We start from the raw sequence: 24,178 nt of genomic DNA, 5'->3' as shown, positions 1-24,178 counted from the left end.
AGGGCTGCCTGGGGTTGCCGAGCAGCCTCCAACACACCTCCCTTCATTCAACAGTAGTGATGGTTCGGTGAGTGAATGGGCCCTCTGGGGCCTTCCTCGGCCCTCCCTGGGCAGCCAAGGCTCCAGTAGCTGCAGGGGTTGCCACCTTGTCAAAGTCATGTGTTCTGGCTCCCAGGAAGATATGGCTTTCTGGACTGCAGGGTCTCCCCAGGAATGGGGTTAGAGCTGAGGCTGCCCCTTCATCTGGCTGCTTATATCTTTTTTTTTTTTTAGATAAGAGTCTCAAGCTGTCGCCCTGGGTAGAGTGCAGTGGCATCATAGCTTACAGCAACTTCCAACTTGGGCTCAAGTGATCCTTTTGCCTCAGTTTTTCTTTTTTTAGAGACAGAGTCTCACTTTGTTGCCCTCGGTAGAGTGCTGTGGTGTCACAGCTCACAGCAACCTCCAGCTCTTGGGTTAGGCGATTCTCTTGCCTCAGCCTCCCAAGTAGCAGGGACTACAGGCGCCCGCCACAATGCCTGGCTATTTTTTTGTTGCAGTTTGGCCGGGGCTGGGTTTGAACCCACCACCCTTGGTATATGAGGCCGGCGCCCTACATATTGAGCCACAGGCACCACCAACTTGCCTCCATTTTTCTATTTTTAGTAGAGGTGGGGGTCTCACCTTTTGCTCAGGCTGGTCTCGAACCCATGAGCTCAAGCTATCCACTCACCTTGGCCTTCCAAAGTACTAGGATTATAGGCATGAGCCACCATGCTTGGCCTCTTTTTTTTTTTTTTTTTTTTGAGACAGAATCTTACTTTGTTACCCTTCATAAAGTGGCATGGCATCACAGCTCACAGCAGCCTCAAACTCCTGGGCTCAAGTGATTCTCTTGCCTGAGCCTCCCTAGTAGCTGGGACTACAGGAGCCCGGCTGTTAGTATGAATAGCCACAGTGCCTGGCTATTTTTAGAGACAGGGGTCTTGCTCTGGCTTAGGCTGGTCTCGAACCTGTGAGCTCAGGCAATCCACCTGCCTCGGCCTCCCACCTGCCTCGGCTTTCCAGAGTGCTAGGATTACAGGCGTGAGCCACTGCCTCTGGCGGGCTTAGATCTTCTGTTTCCCCATTTCTCCAGCAAATGCTTAGCACCAGTCACAGCACTCCTCTTTGAAGAGGTGACAGTGCCCAGTGTCCAGGGAGGGACCTGATTGCCCTGTGGGCTTTTGCGCTGGGAGAGGGGCAAGAGGCTTCCGAAGTGTTGGTGGCTGACCGTAGCCATGCACAGCCAGCAGAGGGCATGCCTGCACCTCCTATCCCTTCAGTGCACCTTTTTTTGATAATTGATCGCCTAATTTCCTCTTTATGTGAAAGAAAGCAGATATCAAGTAATTTGCAGCAATAACCTGCTAATGCTGGGCCAGTATCGAAACTCCCCTGTTCATTTCAAGTGGCAGATAAAACGCTAATACATAATTATCCTTGCAAATTGGATTGTTTTAAATAACCAAAAGGCTACGGCCAGGAGAAAGCGATCCCATCTCCCTTGAGTTACTATTGCAGCATAATTGCTCCGTTCAATCAATTTCTTTGGCATTAGAAATTCCATCACAATCAACATTAAGCTTTATTCATTGTGATGGCTAAGAGCCGGGCCATTTCTCCTCTTTTTCTTAACTGGCAAAATTAATCAGGGAAAAGATTTTAAACATTTACCCGTGCGAAAGAGGTCAGCCCTGCCACTATATTGCTCAGCAGATAAGGGGGCTAATAAAAAGAAAATTGAATTACTAATGATCACCAGGAACAGAGTATATAAAACCTGGCAATCGCCAGTTCAGGAAAAGGGAGAATCAATTTTCTTGGGACAAGGTGCGCTCATTTTTTATTTTGGCGCATATTATCAGCAATTTAATTTGAGAGTGCATAAACAGGAGGAAACAGTTAGGGAATAATGAGCCCAGAGGTGTAAAGTGCCGCAGAATATATGCTGTACACAATTTATTTGGCACAACAGATAATCGCTTTAATTGAATTCAAAACTGCATTGTTCAGCAGCCTTGCGGCCTCTCAGGCCTGGGGATGGAGAGTGTGAGGATGATTCCCACCAGACTCCTTGGTGTCTCCCTCCCCTCTCTGACTACCCTACCTGCCCCAGAGTTCCCTGGGCCCGTAACTATTTGAGTTTAGAGTCAGACTTTGGCTGGGTGCCCTCCCCCCCATCTCCTCCCTTTTCTTTTGGGGGTGGTCCACTGATAGCAGTGGAATTAAGGTAGGAGATGCCCCCAGAAAAGGCCCTGAGGGCCTAGGGGAGTCACTTGTGCTGGGAGCTACAGCAGAGATCTGACTTGATCTGTCTCCAGTGGGCCAGTGCTAGAGAGGGCACTTGGGCAAAAGAGAAGAAGACCTTTCGGGGATCTCAGAAAAGGTGTCCTCGATCACCTGTGTAATTGTGGCAGTCACGACCACATTGTGGCTGACAGCCACCTATGGCAGCCCTTTACTCTAGTGTGGGGGACAATGAGGGCCTGGGAGCTCAGGACCAGCTCTGAACCTTGTCCTCCTCTGACGTGGTGTGGGCCCTTTGTTGTGCTCTCCCATCCACAACCCTATGCCCCAGGCTGGGGAACTTCTTGCTGGCAGTAAGTCACAGAACTCCTGCTGGCCCCTGGGATGCATTTGTTATTGTGTGCCAAGGAAGGCAGGGTGGGCAGAGGTGTCCTCACCTCATGGGAGTCCCTGGGGTGGGAGGGCCCCTGCTTTTCCCATCTCAGATGGTGAGGCACCTTCTACTTCCCTGTACCTCTTGTGTTGAGACCAGTGGCAGCCTTCCTGGCTGAGTTGCCAGCATGAGGGCTGAGGGTGCAGGCCGGGCAGGGCCAGGGTTTCCCCCAGGTGGGCAGGAAGGGCCCAACCTCCACTGTCGTCTTTTGTGTGGACCTCTGGGCTGCTGGGACCTGCAGGTTGCCCAGGCTCTCTGCGAGCTGGACCACCCTTCCCTGGGTGAGAGTGTGCTGGGTCTGGGATGCCCATTCTGTAAACCTGACATTCTCTGAGGATGTGCTTGAGGGTTGTCTGTGTGAGCTCTGGAGACTCTCAAGCCCCTACTGCCCTGCCTAGTTTCTGGGCCCCTCGTCACCCACCAGGTAGCTATCCTGACCTTCCTGTGCTGTGTGAGCACTGGGTCATGCCCTCTAGCCCCACCCAACCTACAGCAGCCTCCCCACAGTCTTGGCTGACCCCTCTGGGCCCTGGCGGGGGTCTGCCCTTGACTGTGGGGTGGGGGCTACGGCTTCTGGAGTGCCCCCTTCTGGCAGCTCTGTCTTGTCTTGGTGGTTACTCTTGACCTTTCAGAGGTCCCTGGGGCCCTCCTGTGTCCTGGGGTACCCTCTTGTTTCTGTAGTGTGGCAGAGCAGGTCCTCCTGGGGGAGACAGTCCTTCCTGCCTGGCTTCTTGCAGCCTTGGGGGAGGACAGTTTGCCAGGCACCGGGCACTGGAGGTCTGCCCAGATTCTAGACCCCTACCTTTCTGTGGCTGTGGACACTTGTGTGGCCTTCAGTGAGCAGGCACCACTCAGGGAATGTGCTGGCTCCTCCTGGAACCTTTAAGGCTGCCTCGTCCTCGAAGCTGCTCAGTGCCTGGCGAGCCCCTCTCTTGTGTGGCTGTCTTGGTTCCTGCTGTTCCCACCAGGCCGCTCTTCCCCTGCGTATCTTCAGTCTGTGGTGTATGGCCTCTGCCAGGTGCCCTCTGGCATTGCCAACCCATCTCTGGGATACACTTGCTACTGGGCTGTCCTTTCCTCTTGTCTCATTCTCTGTGTGTAAATTGCCCACCGTCCTTCTGCTGCCATCAGGAAGGTGTGCAGGCAAGGGCTCTGTCCTGCTCATGACAACCCTTCTGCCTTGTGTGCCTGGTGGAGTGAGACACCCACCCACAGGACAGGACGGGGAAGAAGGGAGGTGCTCCCTTCACAGGGACCCCATAGGGCAGGAGATGGGCAGGGTGGCTGCCCTCATGGGCCTGAGAATGCTGGCGTGTCATTGCCTTCACTTGGCAGGCCTGTCAGGAGGAGGAGCAGCAGAGGGTCCTGTGAGGTGTGCAGGTGGGCAGGGGCCCGCAGGGGCATGCTCAGGGGGTTCTATGGGCAAAGGGAGCGGAGAGCCCCTGCCAACCTCATGCCCTGGTCTTAGGGTGGACCATTTGAAGAGACCCACCAAGGGCATTCGGGGCAGTGAGAAGCAAGGGTCAGCAGTGGTGAGTGGCCACCAGGCAGTTGTCTGTATGGCCCACCTGAGCTGGGAGGGCCCCTTAGCCAGAGGTCTCCCCTGGAGGCTGGCTGTCAATGGGATGCAGGCTGTTGTTGTGCCCACACTTGCTGCACAGGGCCTTGGGGGGGCAGAGGCCTGGCTGGGAGGATGTCTGCCACTGTCTAGTCCAGGCATCTATGGTGGCCCAACAGCCTTTGGCAGTGCCAACCACTTTTCCTGTCCTGGGTTGGCTAGGTATGAGTCCTAGTTTCAGCGGTGAGCCAGAGAGCTGCAGTCTGGGCCCCAGGACACCTCTCCCCACACCCATGCAAGACTGTGTGGCTGTTGCTGCCCAGCCCCAGCTGCGCAGACTGGTGGGGAGAAGGGGTTCCAGCTCGGGGTAAGCACTCATGACCGGCCTGCTGCGTCTCAGTAGGGAAGGGTACCAGGGCTTCCCTTGGGTGGAAGGCTGGGTGACTTTTTCATGGCCCTAGTACTAGTGACAGGCTGGGACCCTGAACTTTGTGCTGGTGCTGGGAATAGCCCTGCACCTGGTGTCTGTGTCCTGGACGTTTGTGGAGATGCTGGCAAGTGTCACTATTATGAGTCCAGGTTGGTGCTGGAATTGCCTCTCCTGGGGATCAGGTGGTGTGTTTTGCATGTCTGCATAAATGGGCCAGGGTTATTTCTCCCTGGGTATGTTGTTGGGATTGCAGAGGCAGACCTGTAGGACCCGTGGCCCAGCTTGGTATCCTGTGGTGCTGGCCAGCACCTTCGGGGTCTGGGATCTGTCTCTGCTGTGGATATGCCGCTGGGCTATCTGATTTTCCTGTGGAAAACCCCGTGAAAGGGTGTGAGAGCAGTTAAATCTGGAGTCCTGCTTTCATAAGGGAAAAAGAAAGTGCTGAATTAGTCTCTGGGAAAGGCAGCCACAGCATCCTGGAATCTTGCATAAATTATCAGGCATGCCAGAGGCCTCAATTTTACGTTTGTCGAGGCTGTGCTAATTAATTATTCCACAAGAACTGGTGTGGAAGAGTGTGCAGGCCACCGCAGTGCTCCTGCAGTGTGCGGGCCGCCAAGCTAAAGACCTGTGCTTGCCCAGCCCGACTCCCAGCATAGGAAGGGTGGTGGTCTGATGATGGCTGGGACTCATGTCGCTGTAGTGGGCTGTGGGTCCTTAGGCTGGTACAGCTTGGGGTGCACCTTTGTTGAGTGGATCGAGGCAGTCCTCTCATTACTGTTCTCCCAGCTGGCTGTCACAGACCAGAGCCTTCTGTCAGCACTGCTGTCCTGACTTCCGGATTCACAGTGGGGCAGCCAAAGGGAGGGCAGGAGGCAAAGCCCATCTACTGTGGCACCAGGCACTGGCTTGTGCCCACTACGCAGAGGAGGAGACCGAGGCTTGGGAGAGTAGGTACCTGTCGGGGCCAGCCTGTGGGACCCGCAAGGCTGGGCTTGCAGAACCATGCTCCTTCCTTGCCTTCCCCTTCACCCACTATGACCTCTGTGGAGCAGCATTCTCCACCCTAGGATGGGACTCTGTGCTACCCTGGTGTGGATTTGATCCACAGTGGCCTGTGGGTCTCCTTGGGCCCCTGCACACCTCTGGTGGGTATGCCATCCTGCTGGGCTCTGCACCACCTGCAGGCCAATGCCATGAAGTAGGGACAGGGCCATTCTCCACCAAAGGGCAGGATTTGGGTTATGTGACACATGTACTCCAGACAGCAGTGAGGTGGGTTGGGAGAGTCCTCGCTGGGTACCTCTGCATTATGGGATAGGTGACAGCCCTTATAAGGATCTGGTGCAGCTGATGGCCAGCCCTGGCTGCTGCATCTGTGTTCTTAATGACAGTCCCAGCAGGCTGTCTGGTAGTGCCTCTTGTTGGCAGAGGCCCAGGGTTCAGGGCAGGGCTCCTCAAACTGCAGCCCGCAGGCCACATGAGGTGGTGTGATTGTATTTGTTCCCGTTTTGTTTTTTTACTTCAAAATAAGATACGTGCAATGTGCATAGGAATTTGTTCATAGTTTTGTTTTTTTTTTTTAAACTATAGTACGGCCCTACAACGGTCTGAGGGACAGTGAACTGGCCCCCTGTTTAAAAAGTTTGAGGACCCCTGGTCTGGGGCATAGAGTCCCTGAATGCCAGCTTCAGTGGCAGACTCCTGCAAGAGGCTGATGCTGCTGGCCTGTCCCAAGTGTGCCCAAATCCTTAGTTAGTAGTTGGGTACCTCTGTATAGTGGGGCAAGTGACAGCCCTTTGCTGAGAGACCTGGGGACACATGCCTGGGGTTTGAGGCTAGGGCCTGGGGAGAAGGCTGCCTGCTCTCTGCCACTGCTCCTTTGGGCCTTGGCTCTCTCTGCTACTTGCCACTTCCTGGGCATTCAAGGCTGGATGAGGCTGCCCTGTGCAGGCCTGGCAACCAGACTGGGGGATCCAGTTGGCCCCTGCGTACCTCCTGGTCTGGACATTTCACATGACCAGAAATGAGGATGGAATTCTGGGTGCCAGGCAGCCCAGGGCCATTGGTCAGGACTTTGCCTTTTCAGAGCCACCAGCTATATCTGTGCTCAGGGACATGAGCCCCACCAAGTGACACTGGGAGCTGTCTAACCTGGGAGGGTGTTGTCTTGACAGTTCTGAGCACTCCAGTTGGGATTCTTCCTGTTGGAGACAGATGGGCAGAAGAGGAGCAGCCGGCCGGGGCTGTGGTGCTCTGGGGCAGGGCACGCTCCCCCCTGCACTTTGCCAGGGGCTGCCTCTTCTGGGAAGCTGTAGCAGCTGGGCCTGGCCTAGTCCCCTTGAGTCCAGGACTGTAATGGAAGGGGTGTTGGGGTCTCCTCAAAATCCCTCTGCAGCCTCCAGGACTCAGCATGGAAGACTAGATGTGGGGACCAGGGGTGCCTGTGGACAGCTCTGGAGAGGATAGTAGCTGAAGTGGAAAGGCATGCCCTCTGCTCTGGTGGGCACAGCCCACCTGGGAGCTGCTCAAGTTGGAGCTCTGGTACTCTATGCCTGTAGGGGGGAGGAGCAGGGTGTGGCTGTGGAGGCGAGACTGCTATCACTTTCTGAGGGACAGGTACAGAGAGAGCCCCTCCTCTCCACAGGCTTGGGCCTGCCCTGTGCTCAGCTGGTGGGCTGGGGGCTCTGTGAGGGTGAGCATGCAGCTGCACCAAGGGTCCCCAGGGACAGGTACTAGAAAGGAAATCGGAAAGTATGTTCTTTGGAATTCTCCTTGTTAGCTTAAGTCTCCTAATTCCTTTCATTTTCAGAGGAAAAATATGGCTAGGTAGGGGTGATTCTGGCTTAGGCCACTGTCCCCAGCCCTGCTGTACACAGTTGTGTTGTCCCCTTGGCTTGTGTATCAGAGCTGAGTAGTCAGAGTGAGATGCCTAGGGGAAGGGGCTGCAGAGCCAGGCTCCCCTTCTGTGCCAGGTCCCTGAGGGCTTCCCTAGGAGTGCACATTAGCTGGGGTGATAGCACCCAACCAGGGGCAGCCAGGGGATAGGAGGTGGGAGGGCGCCTGTTCAGGGTCCAATCTACCCAGACAGGCCAGTCAGCCTGAGCATCCGAGAAAGTGCCAAGGAGGACCAGAGGGTTGGATGTTTGATCTTTAGACTCTCTTTTTTCTAAAATATACAGTTTATAAGGTTATGAATTTCTCTCCAATGTAGCTTTAGTTGTATTTGGTAGGTTAATTATTTTTATTTTCTCCCAAAATATTTTCTAATTTTCATTGTAGTTTTTTCTTTGACCCTAGAGTATTTGAAGAGTATTGCTTAATTTTCAAATATACAAAGACTTTAAAAGTTGTCTTTAGGGTGGTGCCTGTGGCTCAGTGAGTGGGGCATTAGCCCCATATGCTGGAGGTGGTGGGTTCAAACCCAGCCCTGGCCAAAAACTGCAAAAAAAAAAAAAAAGTTGTCTTTAAATATTGATCTCTAGCTTAGTTGAGATGTTTAGGCCCTTTGTGATTTCAGTGCTCTGAGTGAAGTTTGCTCAGACTGTTCTATGGTTTAGCTTTGGTAAATACAGTCAGTTTTGAGAAATCTTTTGTGTGTGTTTGAAAAGAACATTGCTGGGTGTAGGGTGCTGTGGAGGAAGCTGTATTCATCTTGTGGTTTAAGTCTTCTGCGTACTTACTGATTTTAGGTGGGGAGGGAGTCTGTTTTTTCCAGTTACTAAGAGAGAAGTATGTATATATATGTAATTTATTAAATTGTAGCTGTGTACATTGATGCAATCATGGAGTACAATGTGCTGGTTTATGTACAATTTGAAATATTTTCATCAAACTGGTTAACATAGCCTTCACAGCAGAGAGAGAAGTATATTAAAATCTTCCACTGTGCTTGTGAATTTGTTCATTTCCCTAGTTTTTCTTTCTTTCTTTATTATTTTTATTTATTTATTTTTTTGTAGAGACAGAGTCTCACTGTACCGCCCTCGGGTAGAGTGCCGTGGCGTCACACGGCTCACAGCAACCTCTAACTCTTGGGCTTACGCGATTCTCTTGCCTCAGCCTCCCGAGCAGCTGGGACTACAGGTGCCCGCCACAACGCCCGGCTATTTCTTTTTTGTTGCAGTTTGGCTGGGGCTGGATTTGAACCCGCCACCCTCGGCATATGGGGCCGGCGCCCCACTCACTGAGCCACAGGCGCCGCCCTCTTTCTTTCTTCTTCTTCTTCTTCTTATTATTATTATTGCAGTTTTTGGCCAGGGCTGGGTTTGAACCCGCCACCTCCAGTATATGGGGCCGATGCCCTGCTCCTTGAGCCACAGGTGCTACCCTTCCCTAGTTTTTAATTTGGCAAATTGTCTTTATTTTTGAAGAGACGGGTCTCCCTCTGTCACCCAGGCTGGAGAGCAGTGGCACAATCATAGCGCACTGTGTAGCCTTGAACTCCTGGGCTCAAGAGATCCTCCTGCCTCAGCCTCATGACTACAGGCATATGCCACCACACCTGGCTGATTTTTAAAAATTTTTGTGGAGATGGGGTCTTGATATATTTTCCAGGCTGGCCTTGAACTCCTGGCCTCAAGGAATCCTCTCTCTCATTTGCCTCTCAAAGTGTTGGATTATAGGTGTGAGCCATTGCACTCAGACAGATTGACCTGTTATGTTATGAAATGCCTCTTTTTATCTCTAGCAATACTTCTAAAAAATCGTGTTGCTCAGCTCAAGCAATCCTCTCACCTCAGCCTCCCAAGGTGATAGTATTATAGATGTGAGCCACTGTGCTTGGCTTTGTTTTTACTTTCAAGTTTTTTTTCTTTTTTTTTTTTTGAGACAGAGTCTCACTTTGACACTCTTGGTAGAGTGCTGTGGCATCATAGCTCACAGCAACCTCAAACTCTTGGGCTTAAGTGATCCTTTTGTCTCAGCCTCCTGAGTAGCTCGGACTATAGGCGCTGCCACAATATCTGGCTGTTTTTAGAGATGGGGTATCGTTCTTGCTCAGGCTGGTCTGGAACTAGCGAGCTTAGGCAATCCACCTGTTCCAGCATCCCAGAGTGCTGGGATTACAGGTGTTGAGCCACCAAGGCTGCCCTACTTTTAATTTCTGATGCATGTTAGTTTCCTTCTGCTCTTTGAAGATAGTGCATGTCAGCTACTGCTGTTGAGAAGTCAGTTGTGTTCTTTGACTGGTAGTGTGTCTTTCTTCCCCCTCTGGTTGCTATTAAGATTTTTCTCTGTTTTTGTGGGTTTTTTTTTTTTTTTTTTAGCAGTTTTGCTAGATGTGCTTTTCATTTATCCTGTTTAGCATTTGTGATATTTCCTGAACCTAGATGTTTTTTGTCAATTTTGAAAAATTCTCAGCTAGTATATCCTTAAATACTCTTTCTGCAGCATTCTCACCTCTCCTGAGATCTTGTCTACCTGCATATTAAACTTTTCCACCATATCTTATGTTTTTTTTTCTCTACTTTCTATAATGTTTTTCTATTCATGCTTAACACTGGCTTTTTTTTTTTTTGAGACAGAATCTAAAGCTGTCGCTCTGGGTAGAGTGTCATGGCGTCACAGCTCACAGCAACCTTAAACTCTTGGGCTTAAGTGATTCTCTTGCCTCAGCCTCCCAAGTAGCTGGGACTACAGGTGCCTGCTACAACACCTGGCTATTTTTTGTTGCAGTTGTCATTGTTGTTTAGCTGGCCCAGGCCAGGTTTGAACCTACCAGCCTCGGTGTATGTGGCCGGCACCCTATCTACTGAGCTATGGGTGCTACCCAAAATCTGGTTATTTTCTTTTAACTTATTTTCTAGTTTATTCTCTGTTCAGCTTTGTATAATCTTCTTTTTCTATTCCATTTTCTGGGTTTTTCTTTTTAGTTTTGGGTCATATCTGATTTGCTCAGCTGTCTGGTTATTATGTACTAAGCGGTAGACATTATATATGAAGAATTTGGAGATACTTGGCAACTGGATGATGTCATCTTCCAGACAGGGAGACGGGACCTGCAGAGTTGAAAGCAATGTGAGGAGCATGTGTCCAGGTGAGAATGCCCAGCAGGCTGCCCCAGGAGCTGGGCTTAGCCCATCCTCTCGGGCTGGTGTATCCTGCCCAGAAAGTGGCTGGGTGGGCTGAGTCGGCATGCAGTCCCATGAGCCTGGGGCAGCTTGTGGGTCACTCAGGGGACTGGTCCCTATAGGTCCCAGGTGACCAAACTGGGCATGAGGTTCCCTCAGCAGCCTCTGCCTCTGCTTCTGGGGTTCTCTGTGCTATGCAGGCTGGCCAGCAGACTGAGGTCTGTGCTAGAGTGGGATGGCGGGAGCTCACTCAGCCCATCCCTGTGGCTCACAGCCTACTTTCCCACCCACAGGATGGGTACACTGAAATACCTTTCCCATGCTGTCCATGACTGGGGGAGAGGAAGGGCTTTCTGAGTATTCTGGTGACCTGTGGCTTCTGAGAAATTTCTAGGGCATAGTGGTGAGAGGGCTTCTTGGTGGGTGGAGTCTTTGTTTTTTTTTTTTTTTGCAGTTTTTGGCCAGGGCTGGGTTTGAACCCGCCACCTCTGGCATATGGGGCCAATGCCCTACTCCAGGGGTCCTCAAACTGTGGCCCACGGGCCACATGAGGTGGTGTGATTATATTTGTTTCTGTTTTGTTTTTTTACTTCAAAATAAGATAAGTGCAGTGTGCATAGGAATTTGTTCTTTTTTTTTTTTTTTTTGAACTATAGTCTGGCCCTCCAACAGTCTGAGGGACAGTGAACTGGCCCCCTGTTTAAAAAGTTTGAGGACACCTGCCCTACTCCTTTGAGCCACAGGTGCCGCCCATGGGTGGAGTCTTTTGGGGCAGCTTCTGGACAGTACTGTCCTCCTGCAGACTTTTCCCTGCCCCAGCCCTGGGAGAGCTCCTGGGCAGCCGTGTACAGTCAGGCTGCAGAGCCTGTCTTAGCCAAGCTGGGGAAACCTGGGTGGGGCACAGGGCAGTAGGGGCTGGGCTGGGTGGCTACTGCAGCAGCTTTGGAGTGAGGAAACTCTGGCATGTGTACCCAGCCCAGGAGGTATGTTGCTGAGTGGGGTTGAGTGACAGCTGTGGTGTCAGTGCTGGTACTGGCAGGCCCCTTGGGGAATCTCAGGGAGAGCCTGGATTTCAGGGTAACCACAGGGAAGTGGTGCTGAGGCCTGTGTGAGGGAGTGAGATCTGGTCTTCAGTTCTAAACTGGGCCCTTGATAAGAGTCTCAGGGATGCTCCTCCAGACCTGGGACCTTGGAGCCTGCCTGGGTGCAAAGAGGGCTCTGCCTGGGTGCTAAGTGGAGCTGGGCAGGGAGGAGAGTATCAACCCTGTCCCCTTTCTTCCTCATGCAGGTGTCAATACAGGCTGGGGTTGGCTCCCATCCCTTTATGTAGCTTACTCCTGGCTCTTGCAGCCTAGGCTTTGCCCTCAGCCTGGCAGTCAGGGGAAGTAGCTGGGCCTGGGTAGACACAGTGCCATTCCTCGCTGGAAGACCTGGGTGGGGCTCCCACCTGCATGTACCTGAGGCCTTGCTGTCTTTGCAGGGAAGTCATTGTACTCACTGCCTGGGTACATTTGGGCTGGTGGTGCCCTCACTTGGAACACCCCTCCTAGGGCTGCATCTCCTTGGCTGGGGCTCCTGGTGACTGCAGTCCCTGGTCCGCATCTTCCTGGGAACATGTTGACATGGATGGAGTGCCTTAGGGTGGGCTCCAAGCTGAGACCCTCTCCTCTCTGTGCTCTGGGGTCCCTCACATAATATGGTTTATGGGCACGAAAGGACCAGGCCATGTGTCCCTTTTCAGCTGTCAGAGCTTCTGGACAGGTCAGGGGATCCTGGAAAAGGAGCTTGTGTTCACTGTGACCTTCTGTTTCCATGGTCCTTCTACTTTCCTGTTCCCTCTCGTGTCCACGGAGCAGATAGTGGCTCACCGAGGCCCTGATTTCTGGTGTCGTCCTGTCTGGCTCAGGCTTCTCAGGGCTTATAGCCTTCCATTTCAAGGTTTGGTCTCAGTGCACAGAATGAGATGAGATTTGTGCAGGAACTCCATAAATCCTGGTTGTCATGTCAGAGCAACTTCAGGTCAAGTGCCCACTTATTTGTTGGTTTGCCTCAGTGTCTGTCCCAGCTTTGGCACAAAGGAGCTCTGGTCTTGGAAATAAGCCCCAGAGCCCCAAGCTCCTTTCTGGTACACTTGACCATGGGGTCTGCACTGAGACCAGGGTTAGATGTGGCCCTCAGACTTGCTGTCTGGTCAGTGCAGTATCAGTACAAGGTATCCAGCTAAGGGAAACTGGCGGGTCACCCTGCCGTGGGAGCGCTGTGGGTGGGAGCAAGCTACTGCTCTGCCCACTGCCTCCTGCTCCCCCCGGGGTTGTACATTAGTGCCACACGGCCATCAGTGCAGGGGAGCATAGCACACCCCTTTGCCCCTATGGAGTGTCAAGTGTGCCTCCAACTCACAGGCCAGGCTCCTCTCTGGGGCTGGAGAACAGGCTGCCTTTGCTCTGTGGCCTGTGTGTCTTCTCTTCACAGTGCTTTCTGACCTGAATGGGTTATGATGGGCTTAGCAGCTGTGCTGATCGCCTTCTCCTGTCCCTAGCCTTGGATAGGTGGCCTGTGGGGCGCACACCCTGGCAGGGCAAAGTGAATAGCAGCTACTTCCCAGGAGCCCAGTTGGTGGAGGAGGCTTTGGGAATAGCTGGGAATACCCCTGCAGCTGGCAGAGAGCGCCTACCTGAGCTGGGCATGGGACACTTTGGAATTCTGGACTGTGGTATCCCACAGTCCTGTGAGCTTACCAGGCTGGTGCCCGTGGCGTAGCAGCCGCTGGCCCTGAGGCCGTCCTTCATCTGTGAGTTGGAAGGGGGGCTCATGGGCAGGAGGGTCTTCAGTGACCACCCTCCCCACTGGATTTCCTACGTGGATGTCTGTGAAAGGTGAATGTCTCTGCAGTTACCTTCCAGTGGTGCTGGAAAGGACGTGAGCTGCAGGGGTGTAGAGGGCGCTCTGAAGTCACTGTGTGGCATGTGTGCCTAGCTCTGAGCTGCTAGCGTTGCAATGGTGTGTCTGCCTTTCCTGCAGCCCTGGTGGCCCACACTGGAGTGGGCTGTTGTTTGCAGCAGGCTAGGAAGTTGGGCTGGGCTCCCACTATTGGCCCCTGCCCTAGCCCCCTGGGCTCTGAGGATGAGGGTCCTATCTTGTAACAGCTTTGCGGCTGGCGAACTGGAGGAGGCTCAGTTCCAGGGTATGTGAAGGGCTGGGCTGGGCTGCTCAGTCACTGGGAACAGGGCTATTGCTGAAACTAAAGGGCAGTAAACTTTTTTTTTTTTTTTGAGATGGACTGTGTTACCCTCGGTAGAGTGCTGTGGTGTCACAGCTCACAACCTCTAACTCTTGGGCTTAAGTGATTCTCTTGCTTAAGTAAGAGAGTTCCCCTTCTCAAATGGCTGGGACTGGGACTACAGGCACCTGCCACAATGCCCGGCTAGTTTTTTTTGTTGCATTTGTCATTGTTCAGCTGGCCCTGGCTGGATTTGAACCTGCCAGCCTTGATATATGTGGCTGGCACCGTAACCACTGTGCTATGGGTGCCAAGCCAAGGGCAGTAAACTTTTTTTTTTTTTTTTGTAGTTTTTGGCCAGGGCTGGATATGAACCTGCCACCTCCGGCATATGGGGCCGGCGCCCTACTCCTTTGAGCCACAGGCGCACCAGGGCAGTAAACTTTTAATGAGCTGAAGGAAAGAGGCCTTTGGTCACGACCACCTGTCCCAGGTGGTACTTACTGTCCCCACCAGGCACTGGCATATTTAAAGGCCTGTTGTAAGATGGATGCAGTGGCTCACACTTATAATCCTAGCACTCTGGGAGAGGCTTGAGCTCAGGAGTTCTAGACCAGCCAGAGCAAGAGTAAGGCCCCATCTCCATTAAAAATAGAAAAATTAGCCAGGCATTGTGACAGGCTCCTTTGGTCTCAGCTATTTGGGAGGCTGAGGCAAGAGGATCACTGGAGCCCAAGAGTCTGAGATTGCTTTAAGCTATGATGCCACAGCACTCTACCTAGGGTGACAGAGTGAAATTCTGTCTCAAAAACAAAAACAAAATAGGGCGGCGCCTGTGGCTCAAGGAGTAGGGCACCCGTCCCATGCGGGAGGTGGCAGGTTCAAACCTAGCCCTGGGCAAAAAAAAAACACAAAAAACAAAATAGAACAATAAAAGGCCTGTGGTGAGCCCTAGTGATGGCAGCAGCCATTCAGTCTCTGCTAAGACTGGGGTGCTATGTTCTATTTCAGGAGTAAATAAACTTGGACCCCAAGGGAGCGCCTAGGCAGGAGGGCTACAGTGCTGGCCATACACTTAAAAGGAGACTTGAGGCTGTCATGTGACCAGCAATCTCACCACAGTCTCCCCTGGGCAGGCACCTGCATTCCAGCCTCATGCCCTCCATAGAGGCCATTTTAGGGGGCTCCAGATGCCCAGACACTGCAGTAGAATTAACCCCCAGAATTTCAGAGACACTCTCAATATGGGTATCCCTTCTCTGGCCAGGGGCACCACAGGAAAACCCTCACTCCCATTCTAGTGGAGTGCCTCCAGAAGATGCACTGAGCTCAGCCTGCCTTCTTCCTGGGGACCTTTTGGGGGATGCAGGTGCTCAGAGCTCCAGAAAGGTGCAGGCCAGGACGAGGCCCTGGTGGGGGCCAGGCATGTGTCCTGGCCTCACTGCTCCTGGCCTGGCTCCTTTGGGGTGTGAGAACAAAGTGAGGCAGTGAGGCAGGGTGCTGGGTGGGCTTGTTGCCCAGGAAGTATTCTGAACCACACGCTGTTGAGAAGGTTGTCCGGCTTTGGTGGGGATGAGCAGTACCCCATGGGACTGCACATGTTGCTTGTGCCTGGGCCCTTTGAAGATAAGGAGCAGGTGCTGTCCAGGTGCAGGGGACACAGCTGTTCCAGCCCGCCTGGGCTTTTTGCCCATGGCCAGTCCCCTGAGGCCACTGGGAGCTTCCCAGAGGGTGGACATAGCTGGGGGCAGGGCGCTTGCTGGTCCCATTGTGCCCAGTGGGGCATGAGAACCTCTGAGGGGTGCCTGAGGTCTGGAGGAGTCTCACTGTGGGGAAAGCAGGGTCAGTCCCTGCAGACCCTGGGGCTCCACCCATGTGCCTGGTGCATGTGCTCTGTGGCCTCTCTATGTTTCAACTTGTTAGGGGCTGAAGTCAATGTATTGTCTGGGGCTGACACCTGGGAGCATGTCCCCTCCCCTGCCACCATTCCCCACCATGGTGGTTGCACCCCTTATGTTCCAATAGCCTTCCTTGCCTATGCTGGCTGTGTGACCACCCCTCCTGTGCTGGCTGTGTGCACACCTCCCCACCCTTGTGCTGTGTGTGTACCCCCATACTGGCTTGTGTACCCCCCAGTACTGGCTGTGTGCACTCTCCAGTGCTCGCTGTGTGCATCCCCAGTAGTTGATTGGGTGAGAGTTATCTGCTGCTGTTCTTCTGGGAGGAGCCAGGCTGACTGGGCCTGGTTTTGGTGGTCTTTGTCAAGAACACTCTGGGCTGGGGAGTGTGGTGGCCTCCTCACTCCCAGGCCCTGCCTGTGGACACCACCACAGGCTTTCAACAGCTGGGCTTCCTCCCAGGCTGGCTGTTTGCAGCTGGGAGCCTGCCTCTGCCCACCTCATGGGCAAGGACCTGGGCCAAACCATCCTCCTCATACGGCCGTGGGCACATGTATGGTCAACCTGGTTTCTGTGAAGCTCTTCTGCTCACTCTGTTTATGTCCCAGGCACCTGGTTCTGGTGGAATTCCTGGACAGAGGGAACAGCTCTCAGCTGCTGAGGTGGGAGGGTGAGGGCAGAGAAGGGTGGAGGCCAGCCACTGAGTCTGGTGGGCAGCTCTGTGAGCTGCTCTCAGTGGGAAGCAGACTTCCTGTCCAGGGACAGAAGGATTCAGGTGCCCTGCAGTGGTGTTTGTTCCCTGCCTGGTGGGGCAGTGCTGGCTAGCTAGGGTCTGGGGTGTCTCAGGGTGGGACTTCACGTAAGGTGGAAAGCCAGAAAGCATGCAGGGCACGTGAAGGGCTTGGCAAGTGGTTGGGAAGGCCCTTGCCAGCTTCTCGAGTCCCCCAGTCTGTGCTGGTGATTGCTGCTCCAGCCTGTGGGACTGTCCTCTCTTATGTACGTAAGTGCTCCTGAAGTTGAGCGAGGCTACTTGCTGCTGGGTCCAGTCTCGGGGGCCCATCCCTGGTGCTGTCCACGTGCAAGCCAAGTGGCTGCTGGGACTGACCTCCGGGGCAAGCTGGAGGGGTGAGTGAGGCCTGGGCATGTGCAGCACCTGCGCCAGAGGCTCATCTACAGCCTGCTTGTAGCCACCAGCAGAGCTGTGGTGACCCAAGAGAGCAGCGAGTGGCCAGGAAAGCCCCGGCAGCCTAAGGCTGATGAGGGGACACCAGTGCTCTCCTGGTGCTGCTGCTCTTTGCAGAAGCGTTTCCAGGATCTCTGGAAAGTGTCTCTCTCCAACTCTGACTTAGAGAAGACAAAGAAGAGACCTTGTGACAAGGCCAGGCTGTGGCAAGCAGGACGCTCAGCACTTGGAGCCAGGGTAGGCTCAGCTGGGACCCTCTCTGGCAGCCACTCTGCCCACCCACCACTCTGCGCATGATCTGTCCCCAGCCTCAGAATTCTGTCACGTAGTGCCTGAGGAAAGGCCAGGTAGACCAGAGGGGAAGGGCCCTGGGGCCTATTGGGTGGTGCTTAGCAGCAGCTGTGGCTCCCGGGGACAGGTTGAGGCCTTTCCCAGCCTGCTGCTCAGTACGGTCTGGTTCAGACCCTGGGACCTCCAGTGGACCCTCCTTCAGCACCCAGGGCAGCTCACCAGTAGGGCCCAGGCCCGGGGACGAGGTTCTCTGCAGCTGTTGTACTTCGGTCTAGGCTGTGAGGCTGTGCTGAGTGACCACCCCCAGGCCCTGTGCACTGAGACAGTGGTGAGGGCCTTGGGACTCCACCTGTTTCTGGCTCAGAGCCAGGGCCTACTGTCCTGGCTCCTTGCAGTCCTTATTTTCTGGGGACTGTCCTCCTGCTCTGTGTCCCCTGTGTCTAGGAGCCCTGCCATCTGGTGTGTGGGAACCTTCAGTTAACACGTGCAGGTAGGCAGGGGGCATGTCCAGGTCTGGGGACACAGTGGGGAAGGTGTCCCAAGGAGGGATGGAGGGGGCTCAGGTGTGGAGGCCACAGAGTGAGGATGAGCCCAGTCCAGCAAGTGGGGGGCAGGCAGTGGCGCCGGGAACACCTGGCTGAGGTGTTGGGGTCTCTGGCTTCTCACATGTGCTACACCAAGGGTTAGGAAGCAGCCATCTGGGGCCTGTGGGCCAGGAGCTGGAAGTCAGAGCAAAAAGGCCTATCCCAGATGTCCCTGGGGCCCAAGGCCAGACAGGGCATCAGGAGAGCAGCATGCCAGGGTCCCAGGGCTGCTGGGGGAATTCACCAAGCACAGATCTTGGCCCTGCTCTCCTCTGTGAAGTGGGTTCACAGGCTCAGGGGAGATGAGGCTGGGCGTACCCATGGTTGTGCACATCTGGCAGGGCCCACACACAGTTGCCTGTTCCTGCAGATCAAGGCCTGCCCCACATGCATGGGCCTGGCCTGTGGGTGCAGGCCCTGTGCAGTCCAGCTTCCTAAGTGTCTTGAGGTGTACTGTTGTACTGTCCCCTCCAGCCTGAGGAGGCAGGAGGCCCCTTGGTCAGTCCTTCTTGGGCAGGCTAGTACCTGAAGGCCAGTTCCTCATCCCTCAGCTCTTGTGGGCAGTGTTGACTTCCCTTCCCTCCCCTGCTTTTAGGGCTGGGGAGAGCAGTGGTTAAGAGGGGAGGAGGACCCACCCTTCGTAATCTATGGCGACTGTCACAGAACAAACTACTCCCATTTCATAGAGACGGGTCAGGTGTCGGTGTGCGATCGATGGCTCTTGCACAATAATTACAGGAACTAGCAGCTCGTGTTGCTTGAGTGACTTTAAGAAGAGTAGAGTCTCAATCTTCCCTCTAATAGGGCTTTGACAGTTGCGGTGGCGGCAGCTTCAGTGCTGCTGTGTCTCAGGCTGGCAGCGCTGTCATTAAACACCAGGTAGTGTGGAACAACAGAGAACACGGATCCTGCGCAAGGGGACAGGGCGGCTGACAGCTGTTATTTGTCATCACTGAGCTGCCCAGACCCCTCAGCCTGCAGTACCACCCGCTGCTCAGTGTGACTTACGGCCCTGCCCGGGCTGCGTTGTGATTTGATAATCCGTGAATGTTTGTCAAAGACAGATCCCCTGATTCCCATGGCGTTGCACAGAAGTGGTGACAAGGCAGCTGTAGGCCGAGGGGCAGAGCAGGAAAGCTAGGGGCAGCCATGCCCCTGCACCCACCTGTGCCCTGGAGGCTGTGGGTGCTGCAGCTTCCAGCTCCTCGGTAGGGCTCCAGGGTAGGCCTGGCCGTGACACCAGCGGGTGCACTCCTGTCCTGGGGCCTCGGGGTGAGCGTGTGTGCAGATTCATCCCTGCTGTCCTGTCCTCTCCTAGGGTCTGGGCTGAGCGTGCAGATTCGTGCCTGTTGTCCTGTCCCCTGCGTTCATTTTGACCAGGAGGGAGAAGGCCTGCCCCTGTGGCTCTTCTATAGAGCTTCCTTCTATGCTGAGAAGGCTTGAGGCAAGTTTTCCTGTGTTGTGGGACCGTGGCAGGCCTCTCTCACTGTGGCCAGTGAGTCAACCATTTGTGCTCTACCTTGCAGAGAAGCTGCCACTGTCCCCAATGGGCCTGTGCACACACTGCCCTCTGGTGGCCTTGGGGTGCAGGGCCGAGTGTTCAGGTATGGTCAGGAGGGCCTCTGGCTGTCTCTTCACCCTGCCTCAGGCCACCACTGGACACAGGGGCTCCTGCCATCCCCTTGTGGTGTTTGAGGTACTGAGAACTATCAAGCCCAAGAAAAGTGGAGTGATTTATTAGCTCATAAAAATTCATACTTTGTGACTCTAGTCATCCTGCATCTGAGCTTGTTAGAGTGCAGTCCCTGGCAGCTCCTGCTGTGCCAGTGTGGGGGTGGGGCCCTCACCAGCCACCCTGCCTTTGCTGCCATCCTGGCTCATTTAGAGAAAGGGACTCGCCCCTACAAGAGCTACATATGCAGCTCTTCACAGGGAAGGACGAATGTGGGAAGGGGGACTTGTTATAATGAGAAGGCTGTGTCCTGGTGGGTGGGAGCAGGAGGGCCCAGCCACGTCACCTCTGCTCCTTGCACGTGTGGGCTGTGGGCTAGAACCCGCAAGGGCTGGCTCAGTGCCGGGGGCACTGAGTGTGGGTTGCCCCTGGGGCAGGCTTCAGATGGGGAGTGTGCCTATGTGCAGGCACAGGCAGGGGTCTGCCCATACAGAGTGGTCTGAGGGCACAAGTTGAGGCATGGGTGGAGGTATGGGTACAGGTGCAGGAGGTGGGCAGGTGTGTTTCATGGGTGGAATGTATTGTGCCTCTGCAGCTGTTTCCAGGCTGGTGACAATGGTGGTTGAGTCTTCTTTCTTCCCTCCTGAGAAGGCTCCTCGGGATCCACTGGCTTGGCTGGACATCTGCTCCTTGGGTCTTGGCCTTCTTCCCCTGTGTGAGTGAGGGCTGACATACCCTTCAACTCTACTGTGCAGCTGGCATCGTGGGCTCTGTGGGGGGCTGGAGAACAGAACCTTCCCTTTCTTGCACTGGGGGTGTTCTACCTGAGCTGGCCAGAGCCAACAGGAGCATCCTTCCCTGGATTCTTTTCCTCCAAACTAGTCAGGGACCTGAGGAGAGGCTGAGTTGGTGCCTCTTGGGTTCTGCTTCTTCATGCAATCACTGGTCCCCACAGCTTGCCAGTGCTGCCTGCAGGAAGCCAGATGTCAGGCATGAGCAGCTCCTGTTCACAGTGTTGGGTTGTAGAGCTCTTCAGTACTAATCACCACAGCCCCTTGCTGTGCCCCAAGGGCCCTGTGATCCAGCCACTGACAGCCATGATGGAAGGCCATGAGGCGGGAGGCCAGAGGCAACAAAGGCACACTGAAGCCCACTGTTTGTGTGTCCAGAAGAGAATAGCAGTCAGGAACTGCCCAGCATGAGGGTCAGGGAGCAGAAGGCCAGAGACCAGGCTTCCGGATAGGGCGGGTAGGTCCAGGGACTGACCCTCATTTCACCTGGGAGCACAGTGGTATGAATGGTAAGTCTGGAGCAGCAGCAGCCAGGGTGGGTTCTCTGAGCACCCTGGGGTCTGGGGAGGGGGGTGTGCATCTGTAGGATGGTGTGGCAGGTCCTGGCCTGAGGCTCCTCTCACAGGAGTGGTTAGCAAGTGCTGCAGGAGATCCCGAGGCCCAGTCTGGCTGCAGATGGCGGAGGGAGATGGTGGGGACTGAGGAGGCAGAGCAGTGAGACAGACTTATGGCCAAGGAGCCCTTCCAGCCTCCTGCCCTGCTAGAGAGTGGCTGCGTGGTCTTCCCTCCCCCGCGGTGTCAGTAGCACCTAAGCCATTGGTGTTGCACACAGGTTCCCCGAGCACCCCCAAGGCTGGGTTCCACTCAAAGCACAGCGCCAGGGAGCATGATGCCCAGCCCTGCACAGTGTGGCTCAGCCCAGGACTAAAGGGCCTGGGGGCGCAAGGGTGTGGAGTCTAGGAGCTGTTGGGGGAGTGGCTTGGAGAGGGGGCAGCTGAACTGTAGAAGTAGGAGATGCTGGCACATGCATGTGTGTACACATACCTGTGAGTGTGCACACCTGCTTATGTGCACATATGCGTGTATGTACACAGGAGCTGTGTGGTGCAGCCGTGCAGACATGGCATGAGGAGTATTGAGGCAGGGCCTGCAGGGTGCTGCAGATGCTGGAGGCGAAGGCTGGGCCAGGTGGGGCTTGGAGTAAGTAACAGCTTGTTAGGGGGCTGGTGTCTACAAGGAGAGCAGTCTCTTCTAAAGCCCCCATTGTGGCCCATAAGTGCAATAGCCCCTTATTCTTTTGGCTGCCTTCTGCAGATAGCGTCTGGGGTCTGCCCTCCCCTTGGAGGCTATAGCTCTTTTCACTCCCAGAGGCAGCTCTGGCTTTGCCACCTTCAAGACCTGGTACACAGCAAGTGCTGGGAGTGAGTGCCAGGCTCCAAGGGTAGCGACTGTGTTGGGGGCCACCCAGAGGACCCCTCAGCCTGGGTGGACTCAGAAATTGGCCTGTCAGGGTGGCCTTTACTGCCAGGGTGGTGCTTATGTTGAGTAGAGCCTCATCGAGCCTGTACTGCCTTCGTGAGAGACGGAAAATCCAGCTGCCATCATGGGCACCACTCCCACCAGGCCCAGGAGCTTTGCGGATAGCTCAGATGTATGTCACGGTTAAAAGCAAAAACAGAGACCTCTCAGAAATGTATGTTTCATGTCCTGTTTCTTTTTTTGTGTCCATTTTTTCAAAAGTGCAATTCAGCAATTGTTGGGGAAGAGGCTGCCTGACAGGGCTCAGCATGGGCCAGGGCTATGTGGTGCCCGCGCAGTGAGGACTGTCCCGAGCGGTGCTCTCCTGCTGTCCCTGGTGTTAGGTGTGTGGCCCAAGCATGCACAGGCTTGTAGGGGTGATTGGGAAACTGGTGGCCCCTTCAGCAGAGCAGATGGGGCTCCTGGGCTGAGCAGGCAGTTGGACAGATTGGCGGGAGGCTGAGGGGAAAGGAGGACCTGTGGGCTGTCCCCAAGTGGGGTGCCAGGAGCCTTCCCCAGTTCACATGGCAGGCCCTTCTGAGGGTCTGCCTGAGCCAGGCCCCTCCTTGTTCCCATTCATTGTCTGGACTGGCTTCTTTCCAGGTCCCCACTCCTCTCTGCTGTCTAGCTTTTGCCCTTCGGCGCTCTCCTAACCCTTTTGGGAGGGACAGGACAATGTGCCCACAGTAGATGGCCTTTGGGCTGTTAAAGGCCCTGTATGGTGCAGAGGTCGAGATGTGGCAGGGTGCAGATATGAGCATGCTGTCTTGTGGCAGGATGGACCCAAACACCAGCTCCTGGCCACCACAGCTACCTGCTATAGCTCCCACAGTGCCAGGTGCCCCCGGCCTAGAATTGCCCTGTTTCTTGCAGCCCTTCGTTTTCCAGGTCCTGCACCAGTGTTTCTGCCATCCCCGCTGCCTGGAGCCCCCAGGTCCCTCCTTCCTTCAGGCCAGGCTCAGTCACTCCTGGAGGGTGCTTCCAGGGTCTCACCCACCTTAGGTACCTCACTGTGCCACTGAGAACTTTCTATTGTCATCACAACTCTAATTAGGCAATTAATTGTGAGTTCAAGCTCGTGGGAGAAGCCATCGCCTTGTCCCTGGCGCCCTCTTGTGGCCTTGGGGTTGGAGGTGTGGCCACAGGAACCAAGCAGGAGGTTGGTGCTGGAGGAGGCTGCCTGGCCCCTGAGGTCAGTGGGGAGGGGGAGGGGCCCGTGCCCTTCCCTGGGGACCAAGGTGGAGTCAAGCCCTTGGGGACCTGCACAGGGCTTCCTGCTCTCCCTCCAGGCTGTGTCCACTTGCCTTCCAGAGTCCCCAGCAGCTGGGAGGCACTGCCACTGTACTCAAGTGCCACCTGCACTCAAGACGGCCCTTCCTAGTGCAGCAGATGTCAGCCCCAGATGCTCCTTAAAAGTGCAGTGAGACTGGGATGAAAAGGCTTTTTGAGCACTGGCACTGGAGAAGCAAGTTGGGCTTGTGTAAAAGCTCCCTGTGTCGGGGACGCTGCCAGCTGGCCAGGGCTGCCTGTGCCAGACAGAGCCTGAGTAGGGAGTGTCCCCAGGTGGGGGTACCTGTGCCTACCAGTGTTGGGGCTCTGGCGGCCTGAGGGAGTCAGGTGCGGGGGAGCTGCTGGGAAGGGAGGCTGGATGTGGGGCAGGGGCACAGAGGTCAGGATGGCTGCTGTGAGTGCTGTGCCCCACTGGCCTTGGGCCACCGTCACCAGTAAAGGTGCAGTTTGGACATACTAAAGAGACGTCAGAGGTCAGGGTAGCTGCTGACAAAAAGCAGACCAGGCAACCTACCAAGCAAGTTGGATCATGCTGCATAGGGGACGGAAAGCCTGGCAGGACGGAGTACCTATGGCTTGCAGCTACCCACAGCCTTGTATGCAGTCTGCGGGTGCCCAGCCTGTCCTGTGGGCAAGGCCCTTTGGCTGCTCCCTGAGCCTCTCTTCTCAGGAACGTGGCCTTGTTTCTAGGGGTCATCAGCCAGGTTGTGTTCTTTCTCGTGGCCCTGCCCTCCTGTTCTACTGGTATGGGTGTCTTTTCTGGCTAATTCTGGCAAATTCCATGTTCACCTGCCAATCTCTGGCCTCTGCTTTAGCTGTTCTGGTCCAGCAGCTGGGGTGAAAGGCCTGAGGAAGCTCAGGAAAGGGGCTTCTAGAACCGGGTACATTCTCAGGGGCTGGAGGCCACCTGGGAGGTTTTACTCTCGATGCTCTCTGTCTGCCTGTTTCTGGAGGCCCTGGCACTCTTGTCT

At 54.8% G+C, this 24,178-nt stretch overlaps 1 protein-coding gene across 2 annotated transcripts in view; it reads left to right on the top strand.

Moving 5' to 3' along the window:
• Positions 1-24,178, top strand: part of ZC3H3 (zinc finger CCCH-type containing 3) — an 83,364-nt gene that overhangs the window by 7,083 nt on the left and 52,103 nt on the right. The gene's annotated exons all lie outside the window — the stretch shown is intronic.

Source organism: Nycticebus coucang, chromosome 13 (assembly GCF_027406575.1).
Source record: "Nycticebus coucang isolate mNycCou1 chromosome 13, mNycCou1.pri, whole genome shotgun sequence".
NCBI lineage: Eukaryota > Metazoa > Chordata > Mammalia > Primates > Lorisidae > Nycticebus > Nycticebus coucang.
This window is presented reverse-complemented; position numbering and strand designations above follow the sequence as displayed.